The following is a 26,193-nucleotide window of genomic DNA, read 5'->3' as shown; positions in this document are numbered from 1 at the left end:
CTTGGTTGGTTTCTGATTCCGGTTCTGGCAACAGAGCTACAGGTTGAGCTGTGGCAGCGAGTTTCTGGTTCAGGTGAGAGAGAGAGAGAGAGAAAGACTGTCCGCTGTTCCTTATAGTCTGTCAGATCAGTAGGTGATTGGTCCCTGAGTTCTTGAGATTGGATTTCGGTTTCAGCCCCCAGTGTCCTATTGGAGGGAGGCTTTATTTATGACTGATGTCAATCTCAATGTCAATGATTTCTGTTTGTTATTTATGATGAGAACCTTGGAGACATTGTCAAACGGTATGACCTATGAACTCTGTTCTATAATGATATATGTTCTGCTTAGTTAGCCTTTAAGATAACATAGTAATGACTTTCTAGCATGTATGGATGTATGTATGTATGTATATATATATATATATATATATATGTATGTATGTATGTCCAATTGCTTTGACAATACAAATGAATTGAATTGAGAGGAAGAGAGAGAGAGAGAGAGAGAGAGAAAGAGAGAGAGAGAGACAGACAGACAGACAGCTCAGCGATGACATCACGAGCCTCTCTCAGCTGACTGCTATGACATCACAGAGCACGTACATTCCGTTGCTTGTCGTCTGTCAACCACTCAGTCACTGCTAGCCAGACTGTCCCTAAGACAAAGTGTACAATACTTCAATTATATCTCCTCCAGACAGATAAAGAGTATTAAGAGCTACGATGAAGTTACCAAGGAGACGTAAAAAGCTTGCATCACCTGGTATTTCCTGGAGGTCACCCATCCAAGTACTAACCAGGCCCTGGCCCGTTTAGTTTCCAAGGTCTGACGAGATCGGGCACGTTCAGGACGGTGTGGCCGCAAGCCGAGATGCCTGGCTGCATGATGTCTCTTAAAGGCTGGCGGGTATTGACGGAACTGCCAGCAGAAAAAAAAGAAAAATAAAGGGAAATATACCAGTGCAGCAAAGGGTGTTGAAAGTAGCCAGGTACGTGTACAATTCTTCAATTATATCTCCTGGAGACAGAAAGAGAGTATTAAGAGCTACGATTAAGTTACCCAGGAGACGTAAAAAGCTTGCAGCACCTGGTATTTCTAGGAGGTCTCCCATCCAAGTACTGACCAGGCCCTGCCCCGTTTAGCTTCCGAGATCTGACGAGATCGGGCGCGTTCAGGATGGTGTGGCCGCAAGCCGAAAGGCCTGGCTGCATGATGTCTCTTAAAGGTTGGCGGGTATTGACGGAACTTCCAGCAAAAAAAAAAAAAGAAAAATGGATGGAAAAATATCAGTGCAGCAAAGGGTGTTGAAAGTAGCCGGGTACGTGTACAATTCTTCAATTATATCTCCTCCAGACAGAAAGAGAGTATTAAGAGCTACGATAAAGTTACCCAGGAGACGTAAAAAGCTTGCAGCACCTGGTATTTCTAGGAGGTCTCCCATCCAAGTACTAACCAGGCCCTGCCCCGTTTAGCTTCCGGGATCTGATGAGATCGGTCGCGCTCTGGACGGTGTGGTCGCAAGCAAGAGGCCTGGCTGCATGATGTCTCTTAAAGGCTGGAGGGTATTGACGGAACTTCCAGCAAAATAAAAAAGAAAAAAGAAGAATGGAGGGAAAAATATCAGTGCAGCAAAGGATGTTGAAAGTAGCCGGGTACGTGTACAATTCTTCAATTATATCTCCTCCAGACAGAAAGAGAGTATTAAGAGCTACGATAAAGTTACCCAGGAGACGTAAAAAGCTTGCAGCACCTGGTATTTCCAGGAGGTCTCCCATCTAAGTACTGACCAGGCCCTGCCCCGTTTAGCTTCCAAGATCTGACGAGATCAGGCGCATTCAGGACGGTGTGGCCACAAGCCGAGACGCCTGGCTGCATGATGTCTCTTAAAGGCTGGCGGGTATTGACGGAATTTCCAGCAAAAAAAAAAAAAAAAAAAAAAAATAGAAAAATGGAGGGAAAAATATCAGTGCAGGAAAGGGTGTTGAAAGTAGCCGGGTACGTGTACAATTCTTCAATTATATCTCCTCCAGACAGAAAGAGAGTATAAAGAGCTATGATGAAGTTACCCAAGTGACGAAAAAAGCTTGCAGCACCTGGTATTTCTAGGAGGTCACCCATCCAAGTACTGACCAGGCCCTGCCCCGTTCAGCTTCCAAGATCTGACGAGATCGGGCGCGTTCAAGACGGTGTGGCCGCAAGCCAAGAGGCCTGGCTGCATGAAGTCTCTTAAAGGCTGGAGGGTATTGACGGAACTTCCAGCAAAAAAAAAAAAAAAAATAGAGTGAAAAATACCAGTGCAGCAAAGGGTGTTGAAAGTAGCCGGGTACGTGTACAATTCTTCAATTATATCTTCTCCAGATAGAAAGAGAGTATTAAGAGCTACGATGAAGTTCCCCAGGAGACGTAAAAAGCTGGCAGCACCTGGTATTTCCAGGAGGTCTCACATTTAAGTACTGACCAGGTCCTTCCCCGTTTAGCTTCCGAGATCTGACAAGATCGGGCGCGTTCAGGAAGGTGTGGCCGCAAGCCAAGATGTCTGGCTGCATGATGTCTCTTAAAGGCTGGCGGGTATTGACGGAATTTCCAGCAAAAAAAAAAAAAAAAAAAATAGAAAAATGAAGGGAAAAATATCAGTGCAGCAAAGGGTGTTGAAAGTAGCCGGGTACATGTACAATTCTTCAATTATATCTCCTCCAGACAGAAAGAGAGAATTAAGAGCTGCGATAAAGTTACCCAGGAGACGTAAAAGCTTGCAGCACCAGGTATTTCCAGGAGGTCTCCCATCCAAGTACTGACCAGGTCCTGCCCCGTTTAGCGTCCGAGATCTTACGAGATCGGGCGCGTTCAGGACGGTGTGGCCACAAGCCAAGAGACCTGGCTGCATGATGTCTCTTAAAGGCTGGCAAGTATTGACGGAACTTCCAGCAAAAAAAAAAAAAAAAAAATAGAAAAAGGGAGGGAAAAATATCAGTGCAGCAAAGGGTGTTGAAAGTAGCCGGGTACATGTACAATTCTTCAATTATATCTCCTCCAGACAGATAGAGAGTATTAAGAGCTACGATAAAGTTACCCAGGAGACGTAAAAGCTTGCAGCACGAGGTATTTCCAGGAGGTCTCACATTCATGTACTGACCAGGTCCTGCCCCGTTTAGCATCCGAGATCTGACAAGATCGGGCGCGTTCAGGATGGTGTGGCCGCAAGCCGAGATGCCTGGCTGCATCATGTCTCTTAAAGGCTGGCGGGTATTGACGGAACTGCCAGCAAAAAAAAAAAAAGAAAAATAGAGGGAAAAATATCAGTGCAGCAAAGGGTGTTGAAAGTAGCCTAGTACGTGTACAATTCTTCAATTATATCTCCTGGAGACAGAAAGAGAGTATTAAGAGCTACGATGAAGTTACCCAGGAGACGTAAAAGGCTTGCAGCACCTGGTATTACTAGGAGGTCTCCCATCCAAGTACTGACCAGGCCCTGCCCCGTTTAGCTTCCGAGATCTGACGAGATCGGGCGCATTCAGGACGGTGTGGCCGCAAGCCGAGAGGCCTGGCTGCATGATGTCTGTTAAAGGTTGGCGGGTATTGACGGAACTTCCAGCAAAAAAAAAAAAAAAAAGAAAAATGGATGGAAAAATATCAGTGCAGCAAAGGGTGTTGACAGTAGCTGGGTACGTGTACAATACTTCAATTATATCTCCTCCAGACAGATAGAGAGTATTAAGAGCTACGATAAAGTTACCCAGGAGACGTAAAAGCTTGCAGCACCAGGTATTTCCAGGAGGTCTCCCATCCAAGTACTGACCTGGTCCTGCCCAGTTTAGCGTCCGAGATCTTACGAGATCAGGCGCGTTCAGGACGGTGTGGCCACAAGCCGAGAGGCCTGGCTGCATGATGTCTCTTAAAGGTTGGCGGGTATTGATGGAACTTCCAGCAAAAAAAAAAAAAAAAAAAAAAAAAAAAAAGAAAAATGGATGGAAAAATATCAGTGCAGCAAAGGGTGTTGAAAGTAGCCTAGTACGTGTACAATTCTTCAATTATATCTCCTGGAGACAGAAAGAGAGTATTAAGAGCTACGATGAAGTTCCCCAGGAGATGTAAAAAGCTGGCAGCACCTGGTATTTCCAGGAGGTCTCACATTTAAGTACTGACCAGGTCCTGCCCCGTTTATCTTCCGAGATCTGACAAGATCGGGCGCGTTCAGGACGGTGTGGCCGCAAGCCGAGATGTCTGGCTGCATGATGTCTCTTAAAGGCTGGCGGGTATTGACGGAATTTCCAGCAAAAAAAAAAAAAAAAAAAAATAGAAAAATGCAGGGAAAAATATCAGTGCAGGAAAGGGTGTTGAAAGTAGCCGGGTAAGTGTACAATTCTTCAATTATATCTCCTGGAGACAGAAAGAGAGTATTAAGAGCTACGATGAAGTTACCCAGGAGACGTAAAAAGCTTGCAGCAGCTGGTATTTCTAGGAGGTCTCCCATCCAAGTACTGACCAGGCCCTGCCCGGTTTAGCTTCCGAGATCTGACGAGATCGGGCGCATTCAGGACGGTGTGGCCACAAGTCCAAAGGCCTGGCTGCATGATGTCTCTTAAAGGCTGGCGGGTATTGACGGAACTGCCAGCAAAAAAAAAAAAGAAAAATAGAGGGAAATATACCAGTGCAGCAACGGGGGTTGAAAGTAGCCGGGTACGTGTACAATTCTTCAATTATATCTCCTGGAGACAGAAAGAGAGTATTAAGAGCTACGATGAAGTTACCCAGGAGACGTAAAAAGCTTGCAGCACCTGGTATTTCTAGGAGGTCTCCCATCCAAGTACTGACCAGGCCCTGCCCCGTTTAGCTTCCGAGATCTAACGAGATCGGGCGCATTCAGGACGGTGTGGCCACAAGCCGAAAGGCCTGGCTGCATGATGTCTCTTAAAGGTTGGCGGGTATTGACGGAACTTCCAGCAAAAAAAAAAAAGAAAAAAAGAAAAAAGAAAAATGGATGGAAAAATATCAGTGCAGCAAAGGGTGTTGACAGTAGCTGGATACGTGTACAATACTTCAATTATATCTCCTCCAGACAGAGAGAGAGTATTAAGAGCTACGATAAAGTTACCCAGGAGACGTAAAAGCTTGTAGCACTAGGTATTTCCAGGAGGTTTCACATTCATGTACTGACCAGGTCCTGCCCCGTTTAGCTTCCGAGATCTGACGAGATCGGGCGTGTTCAGGATGGTGTGGCCGCAAGCCGAGATGCCTGGCTGCATGATGTCTCTTAAAGGCTGGCGGGTATTGACGGAACTGCCAGCAAAAAAAAAAAAGAAAAATAGAGGGAAATATACCAGTGCAGCAAAGGGTGTTGAAAGTAGCCGGGTACGTGTACAATTCTTCAATTATATCTCCTGCAGACTGAAAGAGAGTATTAAGAGCTACGATAAAGTTACCCAGGAGACGTAAAAGCTTGCAGCACCTGGTATTTCCAGGAGGTCTCACATTCAAGTACTGACAAGGTCCTGCCCCGTTTAGCTTCCGAGATCTGACGATATCATGCGCATTCAGGACGGTGTGGCCGAAAGCCGAGAGGCCCGGCTGCATGATGTCTCTTTAAGGCTGGCGGGTATTGACGGAACTTCCAGCCAAAAAAAAAAGAAAAAAGAAAAATGGAGGGAAAAATATCAGTGCAGCAAAGGGTTTTGAAAGTAGCCGGGTACGTGTACAATTCTTCAATAATATCTCCTACAGACTGAAAGAGAGTATTAAGAGCTATGATAAAGTTACTTAGGAGACGTAAAAAGCTTGCAGCACCTGGTATTTCCAGGAGGTCACCCATCCAAGTACTGACCAGGCCCTGCCTCATTAGCTTCCTAGATCTGATGAGATCGGGCGCGTTCAGGACGGTGTGGCCGCAAGCCAAGACACCTGGCTGCATGATGTCTCTTAAAGGCTGGCGGGTATTGACGGAACTTCCAGCAAAAAATAAAAAATAAATAAATAGAAAAATGGAGGGAAAAATATCAGTGCAGGACAGGGTGTTGAAAGTAGCCGGGTACATGTACAATTCTTCAATTATATCTCCTGGAGACAGAAAGAGAGTATTAAGAGCTACGATGAAGTTACCCAGGAGACGTAAAAAGCTTGCAGCACCTGGTTTTTCTAGGAGGTCTCCCATCCAAGTACTGACCAGGCCCTGCCCCGTTTAGCTTCCGAGATCTGACGAGATCGAGCGCATTCAGGACGGTGTGGCCACAAGCCGAAAGGCCTGGCTGGATGATGTCTCTTAAAGGTTGGCGGGTATTGATGGAACTTCCAGCAAAAAAAAAAAAAAAAAATGGATGGAAAAATATCAGTGCAGCAAAGGGTGTTGACAGTAGCTGGGTACGTGTACAATACTTCAATTAAATCTCCTCCAGACAGATAGAGAGTATTAAGAGCTACGATAAAGTTACCCAGGAGACGTAAAAGCTTGCAGCACCAGGTATTTCCAGGAGGTCTCACATTCATGTACTGACCAGGTCCTGCCCCGTTTAGCTTCCGAGATCTGACGAGATCGGGCGCGTTCAGGATGGTGTGGCCGCAAGCCGAGATTCCTGGCTGCATGATGTCTCTTAAAGGCTGGCGGGTATTGACGGAACTGCCAGCAGAAAAAAAAGAAAAATAAAGGGAAATATACCAGTGCAGCAAAGGGTGTTGAAAGTAGCCGGGTACGTGTACAATTCTTCAATTATATCTCCTGGAGACAGAAAGAGAGTATTAAGAGCTACGATGAAGTTACCCAGGAGACGTAAAAAGCTTGCACCACCTGGTATTTCTAGGAGGTCTCCCATCCAAGTACTGACCAGGCCCTGCCCCGATTAGCTTCCGAGATCTGACGAGATCGGGCGCGTTCAGGATGGTGTGGCCGCAAGCCGAGATGTCTGGCTGCATGATGTCTCTTAAAGGCTAGCGGGTATTGACGGAATTTCCAGCAAAAAAAAAAAAAAAAAAAAGAAAAATGGAGGGAAAAATATCAGTGCAGGAAAACGTGTTGAAAGTAGCCGGGTACGTGTACAATTCTTCAATTATATCTCCTGGAGACAGAAAGAGAGTATTAAGAGCTACGATGAAGTTACCCAGGAGACGTAAAAAGCTTACAGCACCTGGTATTTCTAGGAGGTCTCCCATCCAAGTACTGACCAGGCCCTGCCCCGTTTAGCTTCCAAGATCTGACGAGATCGGGCGCATTCAGGACGGTGTGGCCACAAGTCAAAAGGCCTGGCTGCATGATGTCTCTTAAAGGTTGGCGGGTATTGACGGAACTTCCAGCAAAAAAAAAAAAGAAAAAAAAAAAAAAGAAAAATGGATGGAAAAATATCAGTGCAGCAAAGGGTGTTGACAGTAGCTGGATACGTGTACAATACTTCAATTATATCTCCTCCAGACAGAGAGAGAGTATTGAGAGCTACGATAAAGTTACCCAGGAGACGTAAAAGCTTGCAGCACTAGGTATTTCCAGGAGGTCTCACTTTCATGTACTGACCAGGTCCTACCCCGTTTAGCTTCCGAGATCTGACGAGATCGGGCGTGTTCAGGATGGTGTGGCCGCAAGCCGAGATGCCTGGCTGCATGATGTCTCTTAAAGGCTGGCGGGTATTGACGGAACTGCCAGCAAAAAAAAAAAAGAAAAATAGAGGGAAATATACCAGTGCAGCAAAGGGTGTTGAAAGTAGCCGGGTACGTGTACAATTCTTCAATTATATCTCCTGCAGACTGAAAGAGAGTATTAAGAGCTACGATAAAGTTACCCAGGAGACGTAAAAGCTTGCAGCACCTGGTATTTCCAGGAGGTCTCACATTCAAGTACTGACAAGGTCCTGCCCCGTTTAGCTTCCGAGATCTGACGATATCATGCGCATTCAGGACGGTGTGGCCGAAAGCCGAGAGGCCCGGCTGCATGATGTCTCTTTAAGGCTGGCGGGTATTGACGGAACTTCCAGCCAAAAAAAAAAGAAAAAAGAAAAATGGAGGGAAAAATATCAGTGCAGCAAAGGGTTTTGAAAGTAGCCGGGTACGTGTACAATTCTTCAATAATATCTCCTACAGACTGAAAGAGAGTATTAAGAGCTATGATAAAGTTACTTAGGAGACGTAAAAAGCTTGCAGCACCTGGTATTTCCAGGAGGTCACCCATCCAAGTACTGACCAGGCCCTGCCTCGTTAGCTTCCTAGATCTGATGAGATCGGGCGCGTTCAGGACGGTGTGGCCGCAAGCCAAGAGACCTGGCTGCATGATGTCTCTTAAAGGCTGGCGGGTATTGACGGAACTTCCAGCAAAAAATAAAAAATAAATAAAAAGAAAAATGAAGGGAAAAATATCAGTGCAGGACAGGGTGTTGAAAGTAGCCGGGTACATGTACAATTCTTCAATTATATCTCCTGGAGACAGAAAGAGAGTATTAAGAGCTACGATGAAGTTACCCAGGAGACGTAAAAAGCTTGCAGCACCTGGTTTTTCTAGGAGGTCTCCCATCCAAGTACTGACCAGGCCCTGCCCCGTTTAGCTTCCGAGATCTGACGAGATCGGGCGCATTCAGGACGGTGTGGCCACAAGCCGAAAGGCCTGGCTGGATGATGTCTCTTAAAGGTTGGCGGGTATTGACGGAACTTACAGCAAAAAAAAAAAAAAAAAATGGATGGAAAAATATCAGTGCAGCAAAGGGTGTTGACAGTAGCTGGGTACGTGTACAATACTTCAATTAAATCTCCTCCAGACAGATAGAGAGTATTAAGAGCTACGATAAAGTTACCCAGGAGACGTAAAAGCTTGCAGCACCAGGTATTTCCAGGAGGTCTCACATTCATGTACTGACCAGGTCCTGCCCCGTTTAGCTTCCGAGATCTGACGAGATCGGGCGCGTTCAGGATGGTGTGGCCGCAAGCCGAGATGCCTGGCTGCATGATGTCTCTTAAAGGCTGGCGGGTATTGACGGAACTGCCAGCAGAAAAAAAAGAAAAATAAAGGGAAATATACCAGTGCAGCAAAGGGTGTTGAAAGTAGCCGGGTACGTGTACAATTCTTCAATTATATCTCCTGGAGACAGAAAGAGAGTATTAAGAGCTACGATGAAGTTACCCAGGAGACGTAAAAAGCTTGCACCACCTGGTATTTCTAGGAGGTCTCCCATCCAAGTACTGACCAGGCCCTGCCCCGTTTAGCTTCCGAGATCTGACGAGATCGGGCGCGTTCAGGATGGTGTGGCCGCAAGCCGAGATGTCTGGCTGCATGATGTCTCTTAAAGGCTAGCGGGTATTGACGGAATTTCCAGCAAAAAAAAAAAAAAAAAAAAGAAAAATGGAGGGAAAAATATCAGTGCAGGAAAAGGTGTTGAAAGTAGCCGGGTACGTGTACAATTCTTCAATTATATCTCCTGGAGACAGAAAGAGAGTATTAAGAGCTACGATGAAGTTACCCAGGAGACGTAAAAAGCTTGCAGCACCTGGTATTTCTAGGAGGTCTCCCATCCAAGTACTGACCAGGCCCTGCTCCGTTTAGCTTCCGAGATCTGACGAGATCGGGCGCGTTCAGGATGGTGTGGCCACAAGCCGAAAGGCCTGGCTGCATGATGTCTCTTAAAGGTTGGCGGGTATTGACGGAACTTCCAGCAAAAAAAAAAAAGAAAAAAAGAAAAAAGAAAAATGGATGGAAAAATATCAGTGCAGCAAAGGGTGTTGACAATAGCCGGGTACGTGTACAATTCTTCAATTATATCTCCTGGAGACAGAAAGAGAGTATTAAGAGCTACGATGAAGTTACCCAGGAGACGTAAAAAGCTTGCACCACCTGGTATTTCTAGGAGGTCTCCCATCCAAGTACTGACCAGGCCCTGCCCCGTTTAGCTTCCGAGATCTGACGAGATCGGGCGCGTTCAGGATGGTGTGGCCGCAAGCCGAGATGCCTGGCTGCATGATGTCTCTTAAAGGCTGGCGGGTATTGACGGAACTGCCAGCAGAAAAAAAAGAAAAATAAAGGGAAATATACCAGTGCAGCAAAGGGTGTTGAAAGTAGCCGGGTACGTGTACAATTCTTCAATTATATCTCCTGGAGACAGAAAGAGAGTATTAAGAGCTACGATGAAGTTACCCAGGAGACGTAAAAAGCTTGCAGCACCTGGTATTTCTAGGAGGTCTCCCATCCAAGTACTGACCAGGCCCTGCCCCGTTTAGCTTCCGAGATCTGACGAGATCGGGCGCGTTCAGGATGGTGTGGCCGCAAGCCATGATGTCTGGCTGCATGATGTCTCTTAAAGGCTAGCGGGTATTGACGGAATTTCCAGCAAAAAAAAAAAAAAAAAAAAGAAAAATGGAGGGAAAAATATCAGTGCAGGAAAAGGTGTTGAAAGTAGCCGGGTACGTGTACAATTCTTCAATTATATCTCCTGGAGACAGAAAGAGAGTATTAAGAGCTACGATGAAGTTACCCAGGAGACGTAAAAAGCTTACAGCACCTGGTATTTCTAGGAGGTCTCCCATCCAAGTACTGACCAGGCCCTGCCCCGTTTAGCTTCCGAGATCTGACGAGATCGGGCGCATTCAGGACGGTTTGGCCACAAGTCAAAAGGCCTGGCTGCATGATGTCTCTTAAAGGTTGGCGGGTATTGACGGAACTTCCAGCAAAAAAAAAAAAAAAAGAAAAATGGATGGAAAAATATCAGTGCAGCAAAGGGTGTTGACAGTAGCTGGGTACGTGTACAATACTTCAATTATATCTCCTCCAGACAGATAGAGAGTATTAAGAGCTACGATAAAGTTACCCAGGAGACGTAAAAGCTTGCAGCACCAGGTATTTCCAGGAGGTCTCACATTCATGTACTGACCAGGTCCTGCCTCGTTTAGCTTCCGAGATCTGACGAGATCGGGCGTGTTCAGGATGGTGTGGCCGCAAGCCGAGATGCCTGGCTGCATGATGTCTCTTAAAGGCTGGCGGGTATTGACGGAACTGCCAGCAGAAAAAAAAGAAAAATAAAGGGAAATATACCAGTGCAGCAAAGGGTGTTGAAAGTAGCCGGGTACGTGTACAATTCTTCAATTATATCTCCTGGAGACAGAAAGAGAGTATTAAGAGCTACGATGAAGTTACCCAGGAGACGTAAAAATCTTGCAGCACCTGGTATTTCTAGGAGGTCTCCCATCCAAGTACTGACAAGGCCCTGCCCCGTTTAGCTTCCGAGATCTGACGAGATCGGGCGCGTTCAGGATGGTGTGGCCGCAAGCCGAAAGGCCTGGCTGCATGATGTCTCTTAAAGGTTGGCGGGTATTGACGGAACTTCCAGCAAAAAAAAAAAAAGAAAAAAACAAAAAAGAAAAATGGATGGAAAAATATCAGTGCAGCAAAGGGTGTTGACAGTAGCTGGATACGTGTACAATACTTCAATTATATCTCCTCCAGACAGAGAGAGAGTAATAAGAGCTACGATAAAGTTACCCAGGAGACGAAAAAGCTTGCAGCACTAGGTATTTCCAGGAGGTCTCACTTTCATGTACTGACCAGGTCCTACCCCGTTTAGCTTCCGAGATCTGACGAGATCGGGCGCGTTCAGGATGGTGTGGCCGCAAGCCGAGATGCCTGGCTGCATGATGTCTCTTAAAGGCTGGCGGGTATTGACGGAACTGCCAGCAAAAAAAAAAGAAAAATAGAGGGAAAAATACCAGTGCAGCAAAGGGTGTTGAAAGTAGCCGGGTACGTGTACAATTCTTCAATTATATCTCCTGGAGACAGAAAGAGAGTATTAAGAGCTACGATGAAGTTACCCAGGAGACGTAAAAAGCTTGCAGCACCTGGTATTTCTAGGAGGTCTCCCATCCAAGTACTGACCAGGCCCTGCCCCGTTTAGCTTCCGAGATCTGACGAGATCGGGCGCATTCAGGACGGTGTGGCCACAAGCCAAAAGGCCTGGCTGCATGATGTCTCTTAAAGGTTGGCGGGTATTGACGGAACTTCCAGCAAAAAATAAAAAGAAAAAAAAGAAAAAAGAAAAATGGATGGAAAAATATCAGTGCAGCAAAGGGTGTTGACAGTAGCCGGGTACGTGTACAATTCTTCAATTATATCTCCTGGAGACAGAAAGAGAGTATTAAGAGCTACGATGAAGTTACCCAGGAGTCATAAAAAGCTTGCAGCACCTGGTATTTCTAGGAGGTCTCCCATCCAAGTACTGAACAGGCCCTGCCCCGTTTAGCTTCCAAAATCTGACGAGATCAGGCGCGTTCAGGATGGTGTGGCCACAAGCCGAAAGGCCTGGCTGCATGATGTCTCTTAAAGGTTGGCGGGTATTGACGGAACTTCCAGCAAAAAAAAAAAAGAAAAAAAGAAAAAAGAAAAATGGATGGAAAAATATCAGTGCAGCAAAGGGTGTTGACAATAGCTGGATACGTGGACAATACTTCAATTATATCTCCTCCAGACAGAGAGAGAGTATTAAGAGCTACGATAAAGTTACCCAGGAGACGTAAAAGCTTGCAGCACTAGGTATTTCCAGGAGGTCTCACTTTCATGTACAGACCAGGTCCTGCCCCGTTTAGCTTCCGAGATCTGACGAGATCGGGCGCGTTTAGGATGGTGTGGCCGCAAGCCGAGAGGCCTGGCTGCATGATGTCTCTTAAAGGTTGGCGGGTATTGACGGAACTTCCAGCAAAAAAAAAAAAAAAAAAGAAAAATGGATGGAAAAATATCAGTGCAGCAAATGGTGTTGACAGTAGCTGGGTACGTGTACAATACTTCAATTATATCTCCTCCAGACAGATAGAGAGTATTAAGAGCTACGATAAAGTTACCCAGGAGACGTAAAAGCTTGCAGCACCAGGTATTTCCAGGAGGTGTCACATTCATGTACTGACCAGGTCCTGCCCCGTTTAGCTTCCGAGATCTGACGATATCATGCGCGTTTAGGACGGTGTGGCCGAAAGCCGAGAGGCCCGGCTGCATGATGTCTCTTTAAGGCTGGCGGGTATTGACGGAACTTCCAGCAAAAAAAAAAAGAAAAAAGAAAAATGGAGGGAAAAATATCAGTGCAGCAAAGGGTTTTGAAAGTAGCCAGGTACGTGTACAATTCTTCAATAATATCTCCTACAGACTGAAAGAGAGTATTAAGAGCTATGATGAAGTTACCCAGGAGACGTAAAAAGCTTGCAGCACCTGGTATTTCCAGGAGGTCACCCATCCAAGTACTGACCAGGCCCTGCCCCGTTAGCTTCCGAGATCTGACGAGATCGGGCGCGTTCAGGACGGTGTGGCCGCAAGCCAAGAGGCCTGGCTGCATGATGTCTCTTAAAGGCTGGCGGGTATTGACGGAACTTCCAGCAAAAAAAAAAAAGAAAAAAACAAAAAAGAAAAATGGATGGAAAAATATCAGTGCAGCAAAGGGTGTTGACAGTAGCTGGATACGTGTACAATACTTCAATTATATCTCCTCCAGACAGAGAGAGAGTATTAAAAGCTACGATAAAGTTACCCAGGAGACGAAAAAGCTTGCAGCACTAGGTATTTCCAGGAGGTCTCACTTTCATGTACTGACCAGGTCCTACCCCGTTTAGCTTCCGAGATCTGACGAGATCGGGCGCGTTCAGGATGGTGTGGCCGCAAGCCGAGATGCCTGGCTGCATGATGTCTCTTAAAGGCTGGCGGGTATTGACGGAACTGCCAGCAAAAAAAAAAAGAAAAAAGAAAAATGGAGGGAAAAATATCAGTGCAGCAAAGGGTTTTGAAAGTAGCCGGGTACGTGTACAATTCTTCAATAATATCTCCTACAGACTGAAAGAGAGTATTAAGAGCTATGATGAAGTTACCCAGGAGACGTAAAAAGCTTGCAGCACCTGGTATTTCCAGGAGGTCACCCATCCAAGTACTGACCAGGCCCTGCCCCGTTAGCTTCCGAGATCTGACGAGATCGGGCGCTTTCAGGACGGTGTGGCCGCAAGCCAAGAGGCCTGGCTGCATGATGTCTCTTAAAGGCCGGCGGGTATTGACGGAACTTCCAGCAAAAAAAAAAAAAAAAAAAAATGGAAAATGGAGGGAAACATATCAGTGCAGCAAAGGCTGTTGAAAGTAGCCGGGTACGTGTACAATACTTCAATTATATCTCCTCCAGACAGATAGAGAGTATTAAGAGCTACGATGAAGTTTCCCAGGAGACGTAAAAAGCTTGTAGCACCTGGTATTTCCAGGAGGTCTCCCATCCAAGTACTGACCAGGCCCTGCCCCGTTTAGCTTCCGAGATCTGACGAGATCGGGCGTGTTCAGGACGGTGCGGCCGCAAGCCAAGAGGCCTGGCTGCATGATGTCTCTTAAAGGCTGGCGGGTATTGACGGAACTTCCAGCAAAAAATAAAAAATAAATAAATAGAAAAATGGAGGGAAAAATATCAGTGCAGGACAGGGTGTTGAAAGTAGCCGGGTACGTGTACAATTTTTCAATTATATCTCCTGGAGACAGAAAGAGAGTATTAAGAGCTACGATGAAGTTACCCAGGAGACGTAAAAAGCTTGCAGCACCTGGTATTTCTAGGAGGTCTCCCATCCAAGTACTGACCAGGCCCTGCCCCGTTTAGCTTCCGAGATCTGACGAGATCGGGCGCGTTCAGGATGGTGTGGCCGCAAGCCGAAAGGCCTGGCTGCATGATGTCTCTTAAAGGTTGGCGGGTATTGACGGAACTTCCAGCAAAAAAAAAAAAGAAAAAAACAAAAAAGAAAAATGGATGGAAAAATATCAGTGCAGCAAAGGGTGTTGACAGTAGCTGGATACGTGTACAATACTTCAATTATATCTCCTCCAGACAGAGAGAGAGTATTAAGAGCTACGATAAAGTTACCCAGGAGACGAAAAAGCTTGCAGCACTAGGTATTTCCAGGAGGTCTCACTTTCATGTACTGACCAGGTCCTACCCCGTTTAGCTTCCGAGATCTGACGAGATCGGGCGCGTTCAGGATGGTGTGGCCGCAAGCCGAGATGCCTGGCTGCATGATGTCTCTTAAAGGCTGGCGGGTATTGACGGAACTGCCAGCAAAAAAAAAAAAGAAAAATAGAGGGAAATATACCAGTGCAGCAAAGGGTGTTGAAAGTAGCCGGGTACGTGTACAATTCTTCAATTATATCTCCTGGAGACAGAAAGAGAGTATTAAGAGCTACGATGAAGTTACCCAGGAGTCGTAAAAAGCTTGCAGCACCTGGTATTTCTAGGAGGTCTCCCATGCAAGTACTGACCAGGCCCTGCCCCATATAGCTTCCGAGATCTGACGAGATCGGGGGCGTTCAGGATGGTGTGGCCGAAAGCCGAGAGGCCCGGCTGCATGATGTCTCTTTAAGGCTGGCGGGTATTGACGGAACTTCCAGCAAAAAAAAAAAGAAAAAAGAAAAATGGAGGGAAAAATATCAGTGCAGCAAAGGGTTTTGAAAGTAGCCGGGTACGTGTACAATTCTTCAATAATATCTCCTACAGACTGAAAGAGAGTATTAAGAGCTATGATGAAGTTACCCAGGAGACGTAAAAGCTTGCAGCACCAGGTATTTCCAGGAGGTGTCACATTCATGTACTGACCAGGTCCTGCCCCGTTTAGCTTCCGAGATCTGACGATATCATGCGCGTTTAGGACGGTGTGGCCGAAAGCCGAGAGGCCCGGCTGCATGATGTCTCTTTAAGGCTGGCGGGTATTGACGGAACTTCCAGCAAAAAAAAAAAGAAAAAAGAAAAATGGAGGGAAAAATATCAGTGCAGCAAAGGGTTTTGAAAGTAGCCGGGTACGTGTACAATTCTTCAATAATATCTCCTACAGACTGAAAGAGAGTATTAAGAGCTATGATGAAGTTACCCAGGAGACGTAAAAAGCTTGCAGCACCTGGTATTTCCAGGAGGTCACCCATCCAAGTACTGACCAGGCCCTGCCCCGTTAGCTTCCGAGATCTGACGAGATCGGGCGCGTTCAGGACGGTGTGGCCGCAAGCCAAGAGGCCTGGCTGCATGATGTCTCTTAAAGGCTGGCGGGTATTGACGGAACTTCCAGCAAAAAAAAAAAAGAAAAAAACAAAAAAGAAAAATGGATGGAAAAATATCAGTGCAGCAAAGGGTGTTGACAGTAGCTGGATACGTGTACAATACTTCAATTATATCTCCTCCAGACAGAGAGAGAGTATTAAAAGCTACGATAAAGTTACCCAGGAGACGAAAAAGCTTGCAGCACTAGGTATTTCCAGGAGGTCTCACTTTCATGTACTGACCAGGTCCTACCCCGTTTAGCTTCCGAGATCTGACGAGATCGGGCGCGTTCAGGATGGTGTGGCCGCAAGCCGAGATGCCTGGCTGCATGATGTCTCTTAAAGGCTGGCGGGTATTGACGGAACTGCCAGCAAAAAAAAAAAGAAAAAAGAAAAATGGAGGGAAAAATATCAGTGCAGCAAAGGGTTTTGAAAGTAGCCGGGTACGTGTACAATTCTTCAATAATATCTCCTACAGACTGAAAGAGAGTATTAAGAGCTATGATGAAGTTACCCAGGAGACGTAAAAAGCTTGCAGCACCTGGTATTTCCAGGAGGTCACCCATCCAAGTACTGACCAGGCCCTGCCCCGTTAGCTTCCGAGATCTGACGAGATCGGGCGCTTTCAGGACGGTGTGGCCGCAAGCCAAGAGGCCTGGCTGCATGATGTCTCTTAAAGGCCGGCGGGTATTGACGGAACTTCCAGCAAAAAAAAAAAAAAAAAAAAATGGAAAATGGAGGGAAACATATCAGTGCAGCAAAGGCTGTTGAAAGTAGCCGGGTACGTGTACAATACTTCAATTATATCTCCTCCAGACAGATAGAGAGTATTAAGAGCTACGATGAAGTTTCCCAGGAGACGTAAAAAGCTTGTAGCACCTGGTATTTCCAGGAGGTCTCCCATCCAAGTACTGACCAGGCCCTGCCCCGTTTAGCTTCCGAGATCTGACGAGATCGGGCGTGTTCAGGACGGTGCGGCCGCAAGCCAAGAGGCCTGGCTGCATGATGTCTCTTAAAGGCTGGCGGGTATTGACGGAACTTCCAGCAAAAAATAAAAAATAAATAAATAGAAAAATGGAGGGAAAAATATCAGTGCAGGACAGGGTGTTGAAAGTAGCCGGGTACGTGTACAATTTTTCAATTATATCTCCTGGAGACAGAAAGAGAGTATTAAGAGCTACGATGAAGTTACCCAGGAGACGTAAAAAGCTTGCAGCACCTGGTATTTCTAGGAGGTCTCCCATCCAAGTACTGACCAGGCCCTGCCCCGTTTAGCTTCCGAGATCTGACGAGATCGGGCGCGTTCAGGATGGTGTGGCCGCAAGCCGAAAGGCCTGGCTGCATGATGTCTCTTAAAGGTTGGCGGGTATTGACGGAACTTCCAGCAAAAAAAAAAAAGAAAAAAACAAAAAAGAAAAATGGATGGAAAAATATCAGTGCAGCAAAGGGTGTTGACAGTAGCTGGATACGTGTACAATACTTCAATTATATCTCCTCCAGACAGAGAGAGAGTATTAAGAGCTACGATAAAGTTACCCAGGAGACGAAAAAGCTTGCAGCACTAGGTATTTCCAGGAGGTCTCACTTTCATGTACTGACCAGGTCCTACCCCGTTTAGCTTCCGAGATCTGACGAGATCGGGCGCGTTCAGGATGGTGTGGCCGCAAGCCGAGATGCCTGGCTGCATGATGTCTCTTAAAGGCTGGCGGGTATTGACGGAACTGCCAGGAAAAAAAAAAAAGAAAAATAGAGGGAAATATACCAGTGCAGCAAAGGGTGTTGAAAGTAGCCGGGTACGTGTACAATACTTCAATTATATCTCCTGGAGACAGAAAGAGAGTATTAAGAGCTACGATGAAGTTACCCAGGAGTCGTAAAAAGCTTGCAGCACCTGGTATTTCTAGGAGGTCTCCCATGCAAGTACTGACCAGGCCCTGCCCCATATAGCTTCCGAGATCTGACGAGATCGGGGGCGTTCAGGATGGTGTGGCCGCAAGCCGAGATGCCTGGCTGCATAATGTCTCTTAAAGGCTGGCGGGTATTGACGGAACTGCCAGCAAAAAAAAAAAGAAAAATAGAGGGAAATATACCAGTGCAGCAAAGGGTGTTGAAAGTAGCCGGGTACGTGTACAATTCTTCAATTATATCTCCTGGAGACAGAAAGAGAGTATTAAGAGCTACGATGAAGTTACCCAGGAGACGTAAAAAGCTTGCAGCACCTGGTATTTCTAGGAGGTCTCCCATCCAAGTACTGACCAGGCCCTGCCCCTTTTAGCTTCCGAGATCTGACGAGATCGGGCGCATTCAGGATGGTGTGGCCACAAGCCGAAAGGCCTGGCTGCATGATGTCTCTTAAAGGTTGGCGGGTATTGACGGAACTTCCAGCAAAAAAAAAAAAGAAAAAAAGAAAAAAGAAAAATGGATGGAAAAATATCAGTGCAGCAAAGGGTGTTGACAGTAGCTGGATACGTGTACAATACTTCAATTATATCTCCTCCAGACAGAGAGAGAGTATTAAGAGCTACGCTGAAGTTACCCAGGAGATGTAAAAAGCTTGCAGCACCTGGTATTTCCAGGAGGTCACCCATCCAATTACTGACCAGGCCCTGCCCAGTTTTTCTTCCGAGATCTGACGAGATCTTGCGTCTTCAGGACGGTGTGGCCTCAAGCCAAGAGGCCTGGCTGCATGATGTCTCTTAAAGGCTGGCGGGTATCAACGGAACTGCCAGCAAAAAAAAAAAAGAAAAATGGATGGAAAAATATCAGTGCAGCAAAGGATGTTGACAGTAGCTGGGTACGTGTACAATACTTCAATTATATCTCCTCCAGACAGATAGAGAGTATTAAGAGCTATGATAAAGTTACCCAGGAGACGTAAAAGCTTGCAGCACCAGGTATTTCCAGGAGGTCTCACATTCATGTACTGACCAGGTCCTGCCCCGTTCAGCTTCCGAGATCTGACGAGATCGGGCGCGTTCAGGATGGTGTGGCCGCAAGCCGAGATGCCTGGCTGCATGATGTCTCTTAAAGGTTGGCGGGTATTGACGGAACTTCCAGCAAAAAAAAAAAAAAAAAAGAAAAATGGATGGAAAAATATCAGTGCAGCAAAGGGTGTTGACAGTAGCTGGGTACGTGTACAATACTTCAATTATATCTCCTCCAGACAGATAGAGAGTATTAAGAGCTACGATGAAGTTCCCCAGGAGACGTAAAAGCTTGCAGCACCAGGTATTTCCAGGAGGTCTCACATTTAAGTACTGACCAGGTCCTGCCCCGTTTAGCTTCCGAGATCTGACGAGATCGGGCGCGTTCAAGATGGTGTGGCCGCAAGCCGAGATGCCTGGCTGCATGATGTCTCTTAAAGGCTGGCGGGTATTGACGGAATTTCCAGCAAGAAAAAAAATAAATAAATAGAAAAATGGAGGGAAAAATATCAGTGCAGGAAAGGGTGTTGAAAGTAGCCGGGTACGTGTACAATTCTTCAATTATGTCTTCTCCAGACAGAAAGAGAGTATTAAGAGCTACGATGAAGTTCCCCAGGAGACGTTAAAAGCTGGCAGCACCTGGTATTTCCAGGAGATCTCCCATCCAAGTACTGACCAGGCCCTGCCCCGTTTAGTTTCCGAGATCTGACGAGATCGGGCGCGTTCAGGACGGTGTGGCCACAAGCCAAGAGGCCTGGCTGCATGATGTCTCTTAAAGACTGACGGGTATTGACGGAACTTCCAGCAAAAAAAAAAAAAAAAAAAAGAAAAATGGAGGGAAAAATATCAGTGCAGGAAAGGGTGTTGAAAGTAGCCGGGTACGTGTACAATTCTTCAATTATATCTCCTCCAGACAGAAAGAGAGTATTAAGAGCTACGATGAACTCACCTAAAGGATTATTAGGAACACCATTCTAATACTGTGTTTGACCCCCTTTCGCCTTCAGAACTGCTTTAATTCTACGTGGCATTGCTTCAACAAGGTGCTGAAAGCATTCTTTAGAAATGTTGGCCCATATTGATAGGATAGCATCTTGCAGTTGATGGAGATTTGTGGGATGCACATCCAGGGCACGAAGCTCCCGTTCCACCACATCCCAAAGATGCTCTATTGGGTTGAGATCTGGTGACTGTGGGGGCCAGTTTAGTACAGTGAACTCATTGTCATGTTCAAGAAACCAATTTGAAATGATTCGACCTTTGTGACATGGTGCATTATCCTGCTGGAAGTAGCCATCAGAGGATGGGTACATGGTGGTCAAAAAGGGATGGACATGGTCAGAAACAATGCTCAGGTAGGCCGTAGCATTTAAACGATGCCCAATTGGCACTAAGGGGCCTAAAGTGTGCCAAGAAGACATCCCCCACACCATTACACCACCACCACCAGCCTGCACAGTGGTAACAAGACATGATGGATCCATGTTCTCATTCTGTTTACGCCAAATTCTGACTCTACCATCTGAATGTCTCACCTCTTTTTCCTATTTGTAGTGGAGATGAGTGGTACCCGGTGGGGTCTTCTGCTGTTGTAGCCCATCCGCCTCAAGGTTGTACGTGTTGTGGCTTCACAAATGCTTTGCTGCATACCTTGTTTGTAACGAGTGGTTATTTCAGTCAAAGTTGCTCTTCTATCAGCTTGAATCAGTCGGCCCACTCTCCTCTGACCTCTAGCATCAACAAGGCATTTTCGCCCACAGGACTGCCGCATACTGGATGTTTTTCCCTTTTCACACCATTCTTTGTAAACCCTAGAAATGGTTGTGCGTGAAAATCCCAGTAACTGAGCAGATTGTGAAATACTCAGACCGGCCCGTCTGGCACCAACAACCATGCCACGCTCAAAATTGCTTAAATCACCTTTCATTCCCATTCAGACATTCAGTTTGGAGTTCAGGAGATTGTCTTGACCAGGACCACACCCCTAAATGCATTGAAGCAACTGCCATGTGATTGGTTGATTAGATAATTGCATTAATGAGAAATTGAACAGGTGTTCCTAATAATCCTTTAGGTGAGTGTATATGTATGTATGTGTATGTATGTCCAATTGCTTTGACAATACAAATGAAATGAATTGAGAGAGAGAGAGAGAGAGAGAGAGAGAGAGAGAGAGAGGAATATGAGCTCCTAAAAAACATTTGTTTTTATACATAAGCGGATTTAATTTGTGATTTACAAATGAATATATAGCACTATAAACATACACAGAAGACATGGAATAGAAATTCAGAAGAAAAAGTATTCAAAAAATAATAATTTTAAGAGAAACACAAAAAGAAGAAAGCAGAGAGACAGTTCAGGAAGAAAAGTCAGAAAAGAAAAGCTGAAGACAAGAATTGGAGGTAAGAGACAAATAATTAAACAAAAAAATATGTATTAATAAAATAAATAAGCATTCTCAGTAGTTGACTCAGCCAATGAAAATGCAGAGCTCCGATTTGAATAGAGTGACAGTAGGAGAGAGCCCAACTGCCACTGAGACTGATACAAATCTATCGAACAGCAGTCTGACTGCAGAGCTGCCTTTTGAAATCCGATACCCTGAAGACATTCGCTCTGCACAGGCTAAGAAGGACTACAAACAAGCTGTGATGAGAGCATCTCCTTAGACCCTCATCCTAGACTACACCGGTAAAGGAGAAAACAGGGTCAAGAACAATCTACTGTTCTACACCGCCTTTCACAAAACCCTGTGCCAGACATACCCCAATAACAACAAGAGGGGCATTAGCAGAGGCAGGCAGATCTCAGTGCTGGTAGAGAAAGACACAGACAGTGTGATGCTCACTTTTAATGTATACCACAACGGGACCATCATGGTGCAGGGCAGCGAGAGCAGCCTGGACCAATTAGCTCTCGGCTTCCACACCTCAAAGCAGCAGACTGAGGTAGAGAAACAAGAGCCAGAGCCGGCCACCCTGCAGTCTGCCCCCAGCCACACGGAGCCAGACAGTGCCCCATCTCCCACAGACTGCCCCCCTGTCTCCCCAAAACTCTCCAGCAACATTAAAACACTAAAGGAATGCCTATCAGTGCTGGAGCTGGAGTTTGCGGAGTTCAGGGAGCAGACCTTGAGCACCCTGGCCCAGACCTCCTTGTGCGATCAGCTCCGGGATGAGATGCACAGACTAAAGATGCAGCACAAGGCTGAGATCCATGAGCTGAGAGCAGCAGTGAGAGACCTGGAGGAGCAGAGCCAAACCCTGAGGACGGAGCTGCGCAGAGCGAGGGAGGAGCTGACCAGGACACCCCAGCACAGCCAGCTAAGGAGCCTGCAGAGCCAGCTGGAGGAGCTAAGAGAGGAGCTACACATCACTGGAGCACAGAGACTGCACTGCACTGACCCCACAACACCTCCAACCCCTGACGCACCCACTGATCCACCCACACTCCCCACCACTCCTGACACACCCACTATCACCAGACCTGCCACTAATACACAACCCCCTGAAACGCCACTCCCCCAAAACACACCCGCTGCCCCCACCACTCCCGACGCAAACCCGGAGTGGCAGGTCAACGCAGAGGTGGTCATTCTGAGCGAATCCAATGGGAAGTTCCTGGTTGAGAGGCGCCTCTTCCCTGGGCGAAAAGTGAAAAAGCTTTGGTGCTCCACAGCACAGAGAGCCCTGGAGCTGCTCTCCAAGAGGAGGCTTTGCCAAGTCAAACACATCCTCATCCTAACGACCTGAGTGCCCGCAGGGGCGATGTGGCCTCAGCCCTGAGACAGGTAGCAACGAAAGCCACAGAGGAATTCCCAACTGCCAAAATTTCCATCTCCACACTGCTGCCCCGCACAGACGTGCCCCTGCACATCATCCAGGCCATCAACGCAGAAGTGTCCCGAAGATGTGCCCTCCTCCCCAACGTCCACCTGGCACACCACTGAGACATCCAGCCACATCACCTGTATGACCACGTCCACCTCAACAAGACGGGTGTGAGGATCATCTCAAAGGTCCTCAAGGACACAACCCTGGGCCGAAACCCCACACACCCCCACCTCGAGACCAGGAGCAAACCCCCCAGCCCCCGGCCACATCCCCAGCCACCGGCTCCACCCCAGCCCCAGCCCCTGAGACCCCGCGGCCCCATTCCCCACCCCCCCATCCCCAGAGGGCCCGTCCAGCACAGCAGAGCGGACAGCCGGGGACCAGCACAGCCACACAGCCACGCAGCAGCGGCTTCCAGAGCCTGGAGGCCCGATGCTGCCCAGCTGGCCCAGATAAGGCAACTCCTCAGTGTCATCTGTATCACACTGCTGAGTTAACTGAGCCTCAACACACATATATATGGTTGTGGAGATGGAGAGTAAGAAAAAATGTGATTTAATTATTCTGATATTTTGATGCAAAGATAAAATCTTTGAGTGATTATTATGTATATCCATATATAATTATTAATAGTAATATAATATCAGTTGTAGACCACAAATTAAACTTTCTTATGTAGAAGAGACAAGTATAATAAAATATATTAACATGTCCTTTAAAATAAGCAGTTGGAATATGCAGGGTTTACGCTCCTCAACTTTTGGAATGAAGAGCACAGGCCCTGAACTGATCAACACTGTAAATAGTTCAGATGTTTTCATTCTTGTAGAGACTTGGTGCTGTGCAGATATGTCTATACACTGGATGGATACAATGGATACAGGGAGCTGATTGTGCCCTCCTATAAAAAACCCAAAGTCAGGTGTGGCAGGGCCTCGTGGGGGATTATCGTGTGGTACAGGGAGGAGCTCCGAGCAGCCCTATGCCCAGTACAGAGAGGAGACACACACCTGTGGATGAAAATCAGAAAAGACACCCTACAAAATAACACAGATATATACCTATGTGCAATTTATATGCCACCCGCAGACTCCCCCTACTATAATGAGGAAGGCTTTCATGAGCTTCAAAACGAAATCTGCCACTTCCAGACCCTGGGCTCTGTACTGCTGTGTGGCGATCTCAATGCCAGGACTGGCAGAGAGATGGACTACATCAATACAGAGGGGAACACACACCTGTTCGGAGACTCCCCGCTGTGCCACACACACACCTCCACACTGACACAGCCACGACAGCGTGGTAAACAAGAGCAGGAAGCAGGTAGTGCGCCTATGTAAAAGCCTGGGTCTATATATCATCAATGGCAGGACCAGGGGGTACTCTCTGGGGAGATTCACATACTGCTCGGCTCTGGGCAGCAGTGTGGTGGACTACGCCATAACTGACCTGGACCCACAAGCCAACAATGCGTTTATAGTCAGACAACAATCTCCACTATCAGACCACAGCCAAATAACACTTTACCTAAAAAGATCAGCGCAGCCACAAGTCAGAGCCAAACTTCCCACAAAACTGGTCTCCCTGCCACCCAGTTAGAGATGGTCAGAGCCCAGCACAGAGAACTACACAAGAGCCCTGAATAGTGATGAGATTGAAAACATGTTAGACAGATATCAATCCTCACACTATCAAATAAACCAAAACGGAATAAACTCAGCCACCAAAACACTGAATGAAATATTTGAGAGACTGGCTTTAAAATCAAACATTAAAACAATTAAAAACCAAAATATGAAATCGTCTAAAAGAAAAAAAGAACAGTGGTGTGACCAGGAGTGTGAAACTTCTAGGAAACACCTGAGACATCTCTCCAACACTAAACACAGAGAGCCCGACAACCAGGAGGCTCGCCTCAGCTACTGCCAGGCCCTGCGGCACTACAAGCAACTCCTCAGTAAGAAAAAAGACCACTATATGGGCAGAATAAATACCCCAAAAACAAAAAATGAAATACCAATTCAAAATGGAGAAATCTGGAAAACACACTTTGAAAAACTTTACCAAAATGTTGAAAACAATCCAAAGCCAGAACAGGTTAAAATATTAAAAAACCTAAATAAATTGTAAGAAATCATTAAGAATAACCAAAATCCCTTAGATAACCCATTTACAATACAGGAACTAAAACATCAACTCAAAATCCTCAAACCCAGGAAAGCCAGCGGCCCCGACAGCATCAGCCCTGAGATGCTGAAGCACAGCAGCCCGCAGCTGCAGGAGGCTCTGCTCAAACTCTTTAACCTGGTGCTGAGAGCCGGGTGTTTCCCTGAGGTCGGGAATCAAGGATTGATCACCCCGATTTTTAAAAGTGGAGACAAATTAGACCCCAATAACTACTGGGGCAGCTGTGTGAGCAGTAACCTGGGGAAGGTGTTCTGCAGTATCATCAACGCCCAGATACTGGCCTTCCTTACCAAGCACAGTGTCCTGAATAAGAGTCAGATTGGCTTCCTACCAAAACACCGCACAACCGATCATATTTACACTCTACACACCCTCATAAATAAATATACCCAAAACAATAAAGGAAAAATATTTGCCTGTTTTGTAGACTTTAGAAAGGCATTTGACTCAATCTGGCACAAGGGATTATTTTATAAACTTCTACAGAGTGGTGTAGGGGGTAAAGTTTATGACATCATTAAATCAATGTATTCTGAAAACAAATGCGGAGTTCAAATTGGCAACTCAAGAACAGAGTTCTTCACTCAGGGGCGGGGAGTGAGACAGGGCTGCAGTCTGAGTCCAACACTGTTCAACATCTACATCATCGAGTTGGCCACAGTGTTGGAGCAGTCTGACGCCCGCAGCCTAACTCTCCATGACACAGAGATCAAGTTCCTGCTCTACGCAGACGACCTGGTGCTGCTGTCGCCCACAGAGCAGGGGCTTCAGCAGAACCTGGCGCTGCTAGAGCAGTACTGTCAGAAATGGGCCCTGGCAGTCAATCTGGACAAGACCAGAGTTATGGTTTTCCAGAAAAAAGCCCCATCTCAGGGAAACAGGTACCGCTTCACTCTGGGCAGCACTGGATTAGAGCACTGCACCAGATACAACTACCTTGGCCTGACCATCAGTGCGTCAGGGAGCTTCAGCCTGGCTATAAACGCATTAAAAGACAAGGCACGCCGGGCATTTTATGCCATAAAGACACAATTTGGGAAAACAACAATACCAATAACTATTTGGATTAAAATATTAAACTCCATCATCCAACCAATCCTGCTATATGGGAGCGAAGTGTGGGGTCCCCTCATGAACCTCAATAACAACAATTGGGACAAAAGCCCCATGGAAATATTCCACCTAGAATTTAATAAAAACATCTTACACGTACACAGAAACGCCCCCACGGCTCTGAGGCTCACAGAGCCCGAACACACAATGACCAAAACAACAACAATTGGGAAAA

The 26,193-nt window shown here is 46.4% G+C and overlaps 20 non-coding genes and 33 pseudogenes across 20 annotated transcripts; all 53 read right to left on the bottom strand.

The window, feature by feature from the left end:
- Positions 1–729: 729 nt before the first annotated feature.
- Positions 730–848, bottom strand: LOC136730799 (uncharacterized; annotated as a pseudogene).
- A 208-nt stretch (positions 849–1,056) lies between these two features.
- Positions 1,057–1,175, bottom strand: LOC136730685 (5S ribosomal RNA). Its single transcript, XR_010809444.1, has one exon. It is a non-coding gene; the product is annotated as a 5S ribosomal RNA (ribosomal RNA).
- A 211-nt stretch (positions 1,176–1,386) lies between these two features.
- On the bottom strand, positions 1,387–1,505 carry LOC136730930 (uncharacterized; annotated as a pseudogene).
- A 215-nt stretch (positions 1,506–1,720) lies between these two features.
- LOC136730641 (5S ribosomal RNA) lies at positions 1,721–1,839 on the bottom strand. The gene has a single exon (XR_010809434.1). It is a non-coding gene; the product is annotated as a 5S ribosomal RNA (ribosomal RNA).
- A 224-nt stretch (positions 1,840–2,063) lies between these two features.
- LOC136730778 (uncharacterized) lies at positions 2,064–2,182 on the bottom strand (annotated as a pseudogene).
- A 209-nt stretch (positions 2,183–2,391) lies between these two features.
- On the bottom strand, positions 2,392–2,510 carry LOC136730991 (uncharacterized; annotated as a pseudogene).
- Positions 2,511–2,729: 219 nt separating this feature from the next.
- On the bottom strand, positions 2,730–2,848 carry LOC136730664 (uncharacterized; annotated as a pseudogene).
- A 218-nt stretch (positions 2,849–3,066) lies between these two features.
- On the bottom strand, positions 3,067–3,185 carry LOC136730493 (uncharacterized; annotated as a pseudogene).
- A 211-nt stretch (positions 3,186–3,396) lies between these two features.
- On the bottom strand, positions 3,397–3,515 carry LOC136730780 (5S ribosomal RNA). Its single transcript, XR_010809454.1, has one exon. It is a non-coding gene; the product is annotated as a 5S ribosomal RNA (ribosomal RNA).
- Positions 3,516–3,729: 214 nt separating this feature from the next.
- Positions 3,730–3,848, bottom strand: LOC136730808 (uncharacterized; annotated as a pseudogene).
- Positions 3,849–4,076: 228 nt separating this feature from the next.
- On the bottom strand, positions 4,077–4,195 carry LOC136731006 (uncharacterized; annotated as a pseudogene).
- A 221-nt stretch (positions 4,196–4,416) lies between these two features.
- Positions 4,417–4,535, bottom strand: LOC136730905 (uncharacterized; annotated as a pseudogene).
- A 210-nt stretch (positions 4,536–4,745) lies between these two features.
- Positions 4,746–4,864, bottom strand: LOC136730568 (5S ribosomal RNA). Its single transcript, XR_010809362.1, has one exon. It is a non-coding gene; the product is annotated as a 5S ribosomal RNA (ribosomal RNA).
- A 224-nt stretch (positions 4,865–5,088) lies between these two features.
- LOC136730475 (uncharacterized) lies at positions 5,089–5,207 on the bottom strand (annotated as a pseudogene).
- A 544-nt stretch (positions 5,208–5,751) lies between these two features.
- On the bottom strand, positions 5,752–5,869 carry LOC136730904 (uncharacterized; annotated as a pseudogene).
- A 221-nt stretch (positions 5,870–6,090) lies between these two features.
- On the bottom strand, positions 6,091–6,209 carry LOC136730597 (5S ribosomal RNA). Its single transcript, XR_010809391.1, has one exon. It is a non-coding gene; the product is annotated as a 5S ribosomal RNA (ribosomal RNA).
- Positions 6,210–6,418: 209 nt separating this feature from the next.
- Positions 6,419–6,537, bottom strand: LOC136730833 (uncharacterized; annotated as a pseudogene).
- A 208-nt stretch (positions 6,538–6,745) lies between these two features.
- LOC136730650 (uncharacterized) lies at positions 6,746–6,864 on the bottom strand (annotated as a pseudogene).
- Positions 6,865–7,082: 218 nt separating this feature from the next.
- On the bottom strand, positions 7,083–7,201 carry LOC136730819 (uncharacterized; annotated as a pseudogene).
- A 224-nt stretch (positions 7,202–7,425) lies between these two features.
- Positions 7,426–7,544, bottom strand: LOC136731025 (uncharacterized; annotated as a pseudogene).
- A 544-nt stretch (positions 7,545–8,088) lies between these two features.
- Positions 8,089–8,206, bottom strand: LOC136730853 (uncharacterized; annotated as a pseudogene).
- Positions 8,207–8,427: 221 nt separating this feature from the next.
- LOC136730508 (5S ribosomal RNA) lies at positions 8,428–8,546 on the bottom strand. Its single transcript, XR_010809324.1, has one exon. It is a non-coding gene; the product is annotated as a 5S ribosomal RNA (ribosomal RNA).
- A 209-nt stretch (positions 8,547–8,755) lies between these two features.
- On the bottom strand, positions 8,756–8,874 carry LOC136730832 (uncharacterized; annotated as a pseudogene).
- Positions 8,875–9,082: 208 nt separating this feature from the next.
- LOC136730612 (5S ribosomal RNA) lies at positions 9,083–9,201 on the bottom strand. Its single transcript, XR_010809405.1, has one exon. It is a non-coding gene; the product is annotated as a 5S ribosomal RNA (ribosomal RNA).
- Positions 9,202–9,419: 218 nt separating this feature from the next.
- Positions 9,420–9,538, bottom strand: LOC136730626 (5S ribosomal RNA). The gene has a single exon (XR_010809419.1). It is a non-coding gene; the product is annotated as a 5S ribosomal RNA (ribosomal RNA).
- Positions 9,539–9,763: 225 nt separating this feature from the next.
- LOC136730611 (5S ribosomal RNA) lies at positions 9,764–9,882 on the bottom strand. The gene has a single exon (XR_010809404.1). It is a non-coding gene; the product is annotated as a 5S ribosomal RNA (ribosomal RNA).
- Positions 9,883–10,090: 208 nt separating this feature from the next.
- LOC136730674 (5S ribosomal RNA) lies at positions 10,091–10,209 on the bottom strand. Its single transcript, XR_010809443.1, has one exon. It is a non-coding gene; the product is annotated as a 5S ribosomal RNA (ribosomal RNA).
- Positions 10,210–10,427: 218 nt separating this feature from the next.
- Positions 10,428–10,546, bottom strand: LOC136730712 (uncharacterized; annotated as a pseudogene).
- A 213-nt stretch (positions 10,547–10,759) lies between these two features.
- On the bottom strand, positions 10,760–10,878 carry LOC136730948 (uncharacterized; annotated as a pseudogene).
- Positions 10,879–11,086: 208 nt separating this feature from the next.
- LOC136730758 (uncharacterized) lies at positions 11,087–11,205 on the bottom strand (annotated as a pseudogene).
- A 225-nt stretch (positions 11,206–11,430) lies between these two features.
- Positions 11,431–11,549, bottom strand: LOC136731004 (uncharacterized; annotated as a pseudogene).
- A 208-nt stretch (positions 11,550–11,757) lies between these two features.
- LOC136730886 (5S ribosomal RNA) lies at positions 11,758–11,876 on the bottom strand. The gene has a single exon (XR_010809463.1). It is a non-coding gene; the product is annotated as a 5S ribosomal RNA (ribosomal RNA).
- Positions 11,877–12,102: 226 nt separating this feature from the next.
- Positions 12,103–12,221, bottom strand: LOC136730902 (uncharacterized; annotated as a pseudogene).
- Positions 12,222–12,445: 224 nt separating this feature from the next.
- LOC136730497 (uncharacterized) lies at positions 12,446–12,564 on the bottom strand (annotated as a pseudogene).
- A 550-nt stretch (positions 12,565–13,114) lies between these two features.
- LOC136730583 (5S ribosomal RNA) lies at positions 13,115–13,232 on the bottom strand. Its single transcript, XR_010809377.1, has one exon. It is a non-coding gene; the product is annotated as a 5S ribosomal RNA (ribosomal RNA).
- A 224-nt stretch (positions 13,233–13,456) lies between these two features.
- LOC136731002 (uncharacterized) lies at positions 13,457–13,575 on the bottom strand (annotated as a pseudogene).
- Positions 13,576–13,791: 216 nt separating this feature from the next.
- LOC136730553 (5S ribosomal RNA) lies at positions 13,792–13,909 on the bottom strand. The gene has a single exon (XR_010809347.1). It is a non-coding gene; the product is annotated as a 5S ribosomal RNA (ribosomal RNA).
- A 220-nt stretch (positions 13,910–14,129) lies between these two features.
- LOC136730628 (5S ribosomal RNA) lies at positions 14,130–14,248 on the bottom strand. Its single transcript, XR_010809421.1, has one exon. It is a non-coding gene; the product is annotated as a 5S ribosomal RNA (ribosomal RNA).
- A 221-nt stretch (positions 14,249–14,469) lies between these two features.
- Positions 14,470–14,588, bottom strand: LOC136730663 (5S ribosomal RNA). Its single transcript, XR_010809442.1, has one exon. It is a non-coding gene; the product is annotated as a 5S ribosomal RNA (ribosomal RNA).
- A 224-nt stretch (positions 14,589–14,812) lies between these two features.
- On the bottom strand, positions 14,813–14,931 carry LOC136731000 (uncharacterized; annotated as a pseudogene).
- Positions 14,932–15,141: 210 nt separating this feature from the next.
- Positions 15,142–15,260, bottom strand: LOC136730996 (uncharacterized; annotated as a pseudogene).
- Positions 15,261–15,810: 550 nt separating this feature from the next.
- LOC136730582 (5S ribosomal RNA) lies at positions 15,811–15,928 on the bottom strand. Its single transcript, XR_010809376.1, has one exon. It is a non-coding gene; the product is annotated as a 5S ribosomal RNA (ribosomal RNA).
- A 224-nt stretch (positions 15,929–16,152) lies between these two features.
- LOC136730999 (uncharacterized) lies at positions 16,153–16,271 on the bottom strand (annotated as a pseudogene).
- Positions 16,272–16,487: 216 nt separating this feature from the next.
- On the bottom strand, positions 16,488–16,605 carry LOC136730542 (5S ribosomal RNA). The gene has a single exon (XR_010809336.1). It is a non-coding gene; the product is annotated as a 5S ribosomal RNA (ribosomal RNA).
- Positions 16,606–16,825: 220 nt separating this feature from the next.
- On the bottom strand, positions 16,826–16,944 carry LOC136730627 (5S ribosomal RNA). The gene has a single exon (XR_010809420.1). It is a non-coding gene; the product is annotated as a 5S ribosomal RNA (ribosomal RNA).
- A 221-nt stretch (positions 16,945–17,165) lies between these two features.
- LOC136730651 (5S ribosomal RNA) lies at positions 17,166–17,284 on the bottom strand. The gene has a single exon (XR_010809440.1). It is a non-coding gene; the product is annotated as a 5S ribosomal RNA (ribosomal RNA).
- Positions 17,285–17,508: 224 nt separating this feature from the next.
- On the bottom strand, positions 17,509–17,627 carry LOC136730998 (uncharacterized; annotated as a pseudogene).
- Positions 17,628–17,837: 210 nt separating this feature from the next.
- On the bottom strand, positions 17,838–17,956 carry LOC136730848 (uncharacterized; annotated as a pseudogene).
- A 209-nt stretch (positions 17,957–18,165) lies between these two features.
- LOC136730633 (5S ribosomal RNA) lies at positions 18,166–18,284 on the bottom strand. Its single transcript, XR_010809426.1, has one exon. It is a non-coding gene; the product is annotated as a 5S ribosomal RNA (ribosomal RNA).
- A 225-nt stretch (positions 18,285–18,509) lies between these two features.
- On the bottom strand, positions 18,510–18,628 carry LOC136731052 (uncharacterized; annotated as a pseudogene).
- Positions 18,629–18,837: 209 nt separating this feature from the next.
- On the bottom strand, positions 18,838–18,956 carry LOC136730966 (uncharacterized; annotated as a pseudogene).
- Positions 18,957–19,171: 215 nt separating this feature from the next.
- LOC136730806 (uncharacterized) lies at positions 19,172–19,290 on the bottom strand (annotated as a pseudogene).
- A 219-nt stretch (positions 19,291–19,509) lies between these two features.
- LOC136730797 (uncharacterized) lies at positions 19,510–19,628 on the bottom strand (annotated as a pseudogene).
- Between the last annotated feature and the right edge of the window lie 6,565 nt (positions 19,629–26,193).

Source organism: Amia ocellicauda, unplaced genomic scaffold (genome assembly GCF_036373705.1).
Source record: "Amia ocellicauda isolate fAmiCal2 unplaced genomic scaffold, fAmiCal2.hap1 HAP1_SCAFFOLD_32, whole genome shotgun sequence".
Classification (NCBI taxonomy): domain Eukaryota; kingdom Metazoa; phylum Chordata; class Actinopteri; order Amiiformes; family Amiidae; genus Amia; species Amia ocellicauda.
This window is presented reverse-complemented; position numbering and strand designations above follow the sequence as displayed.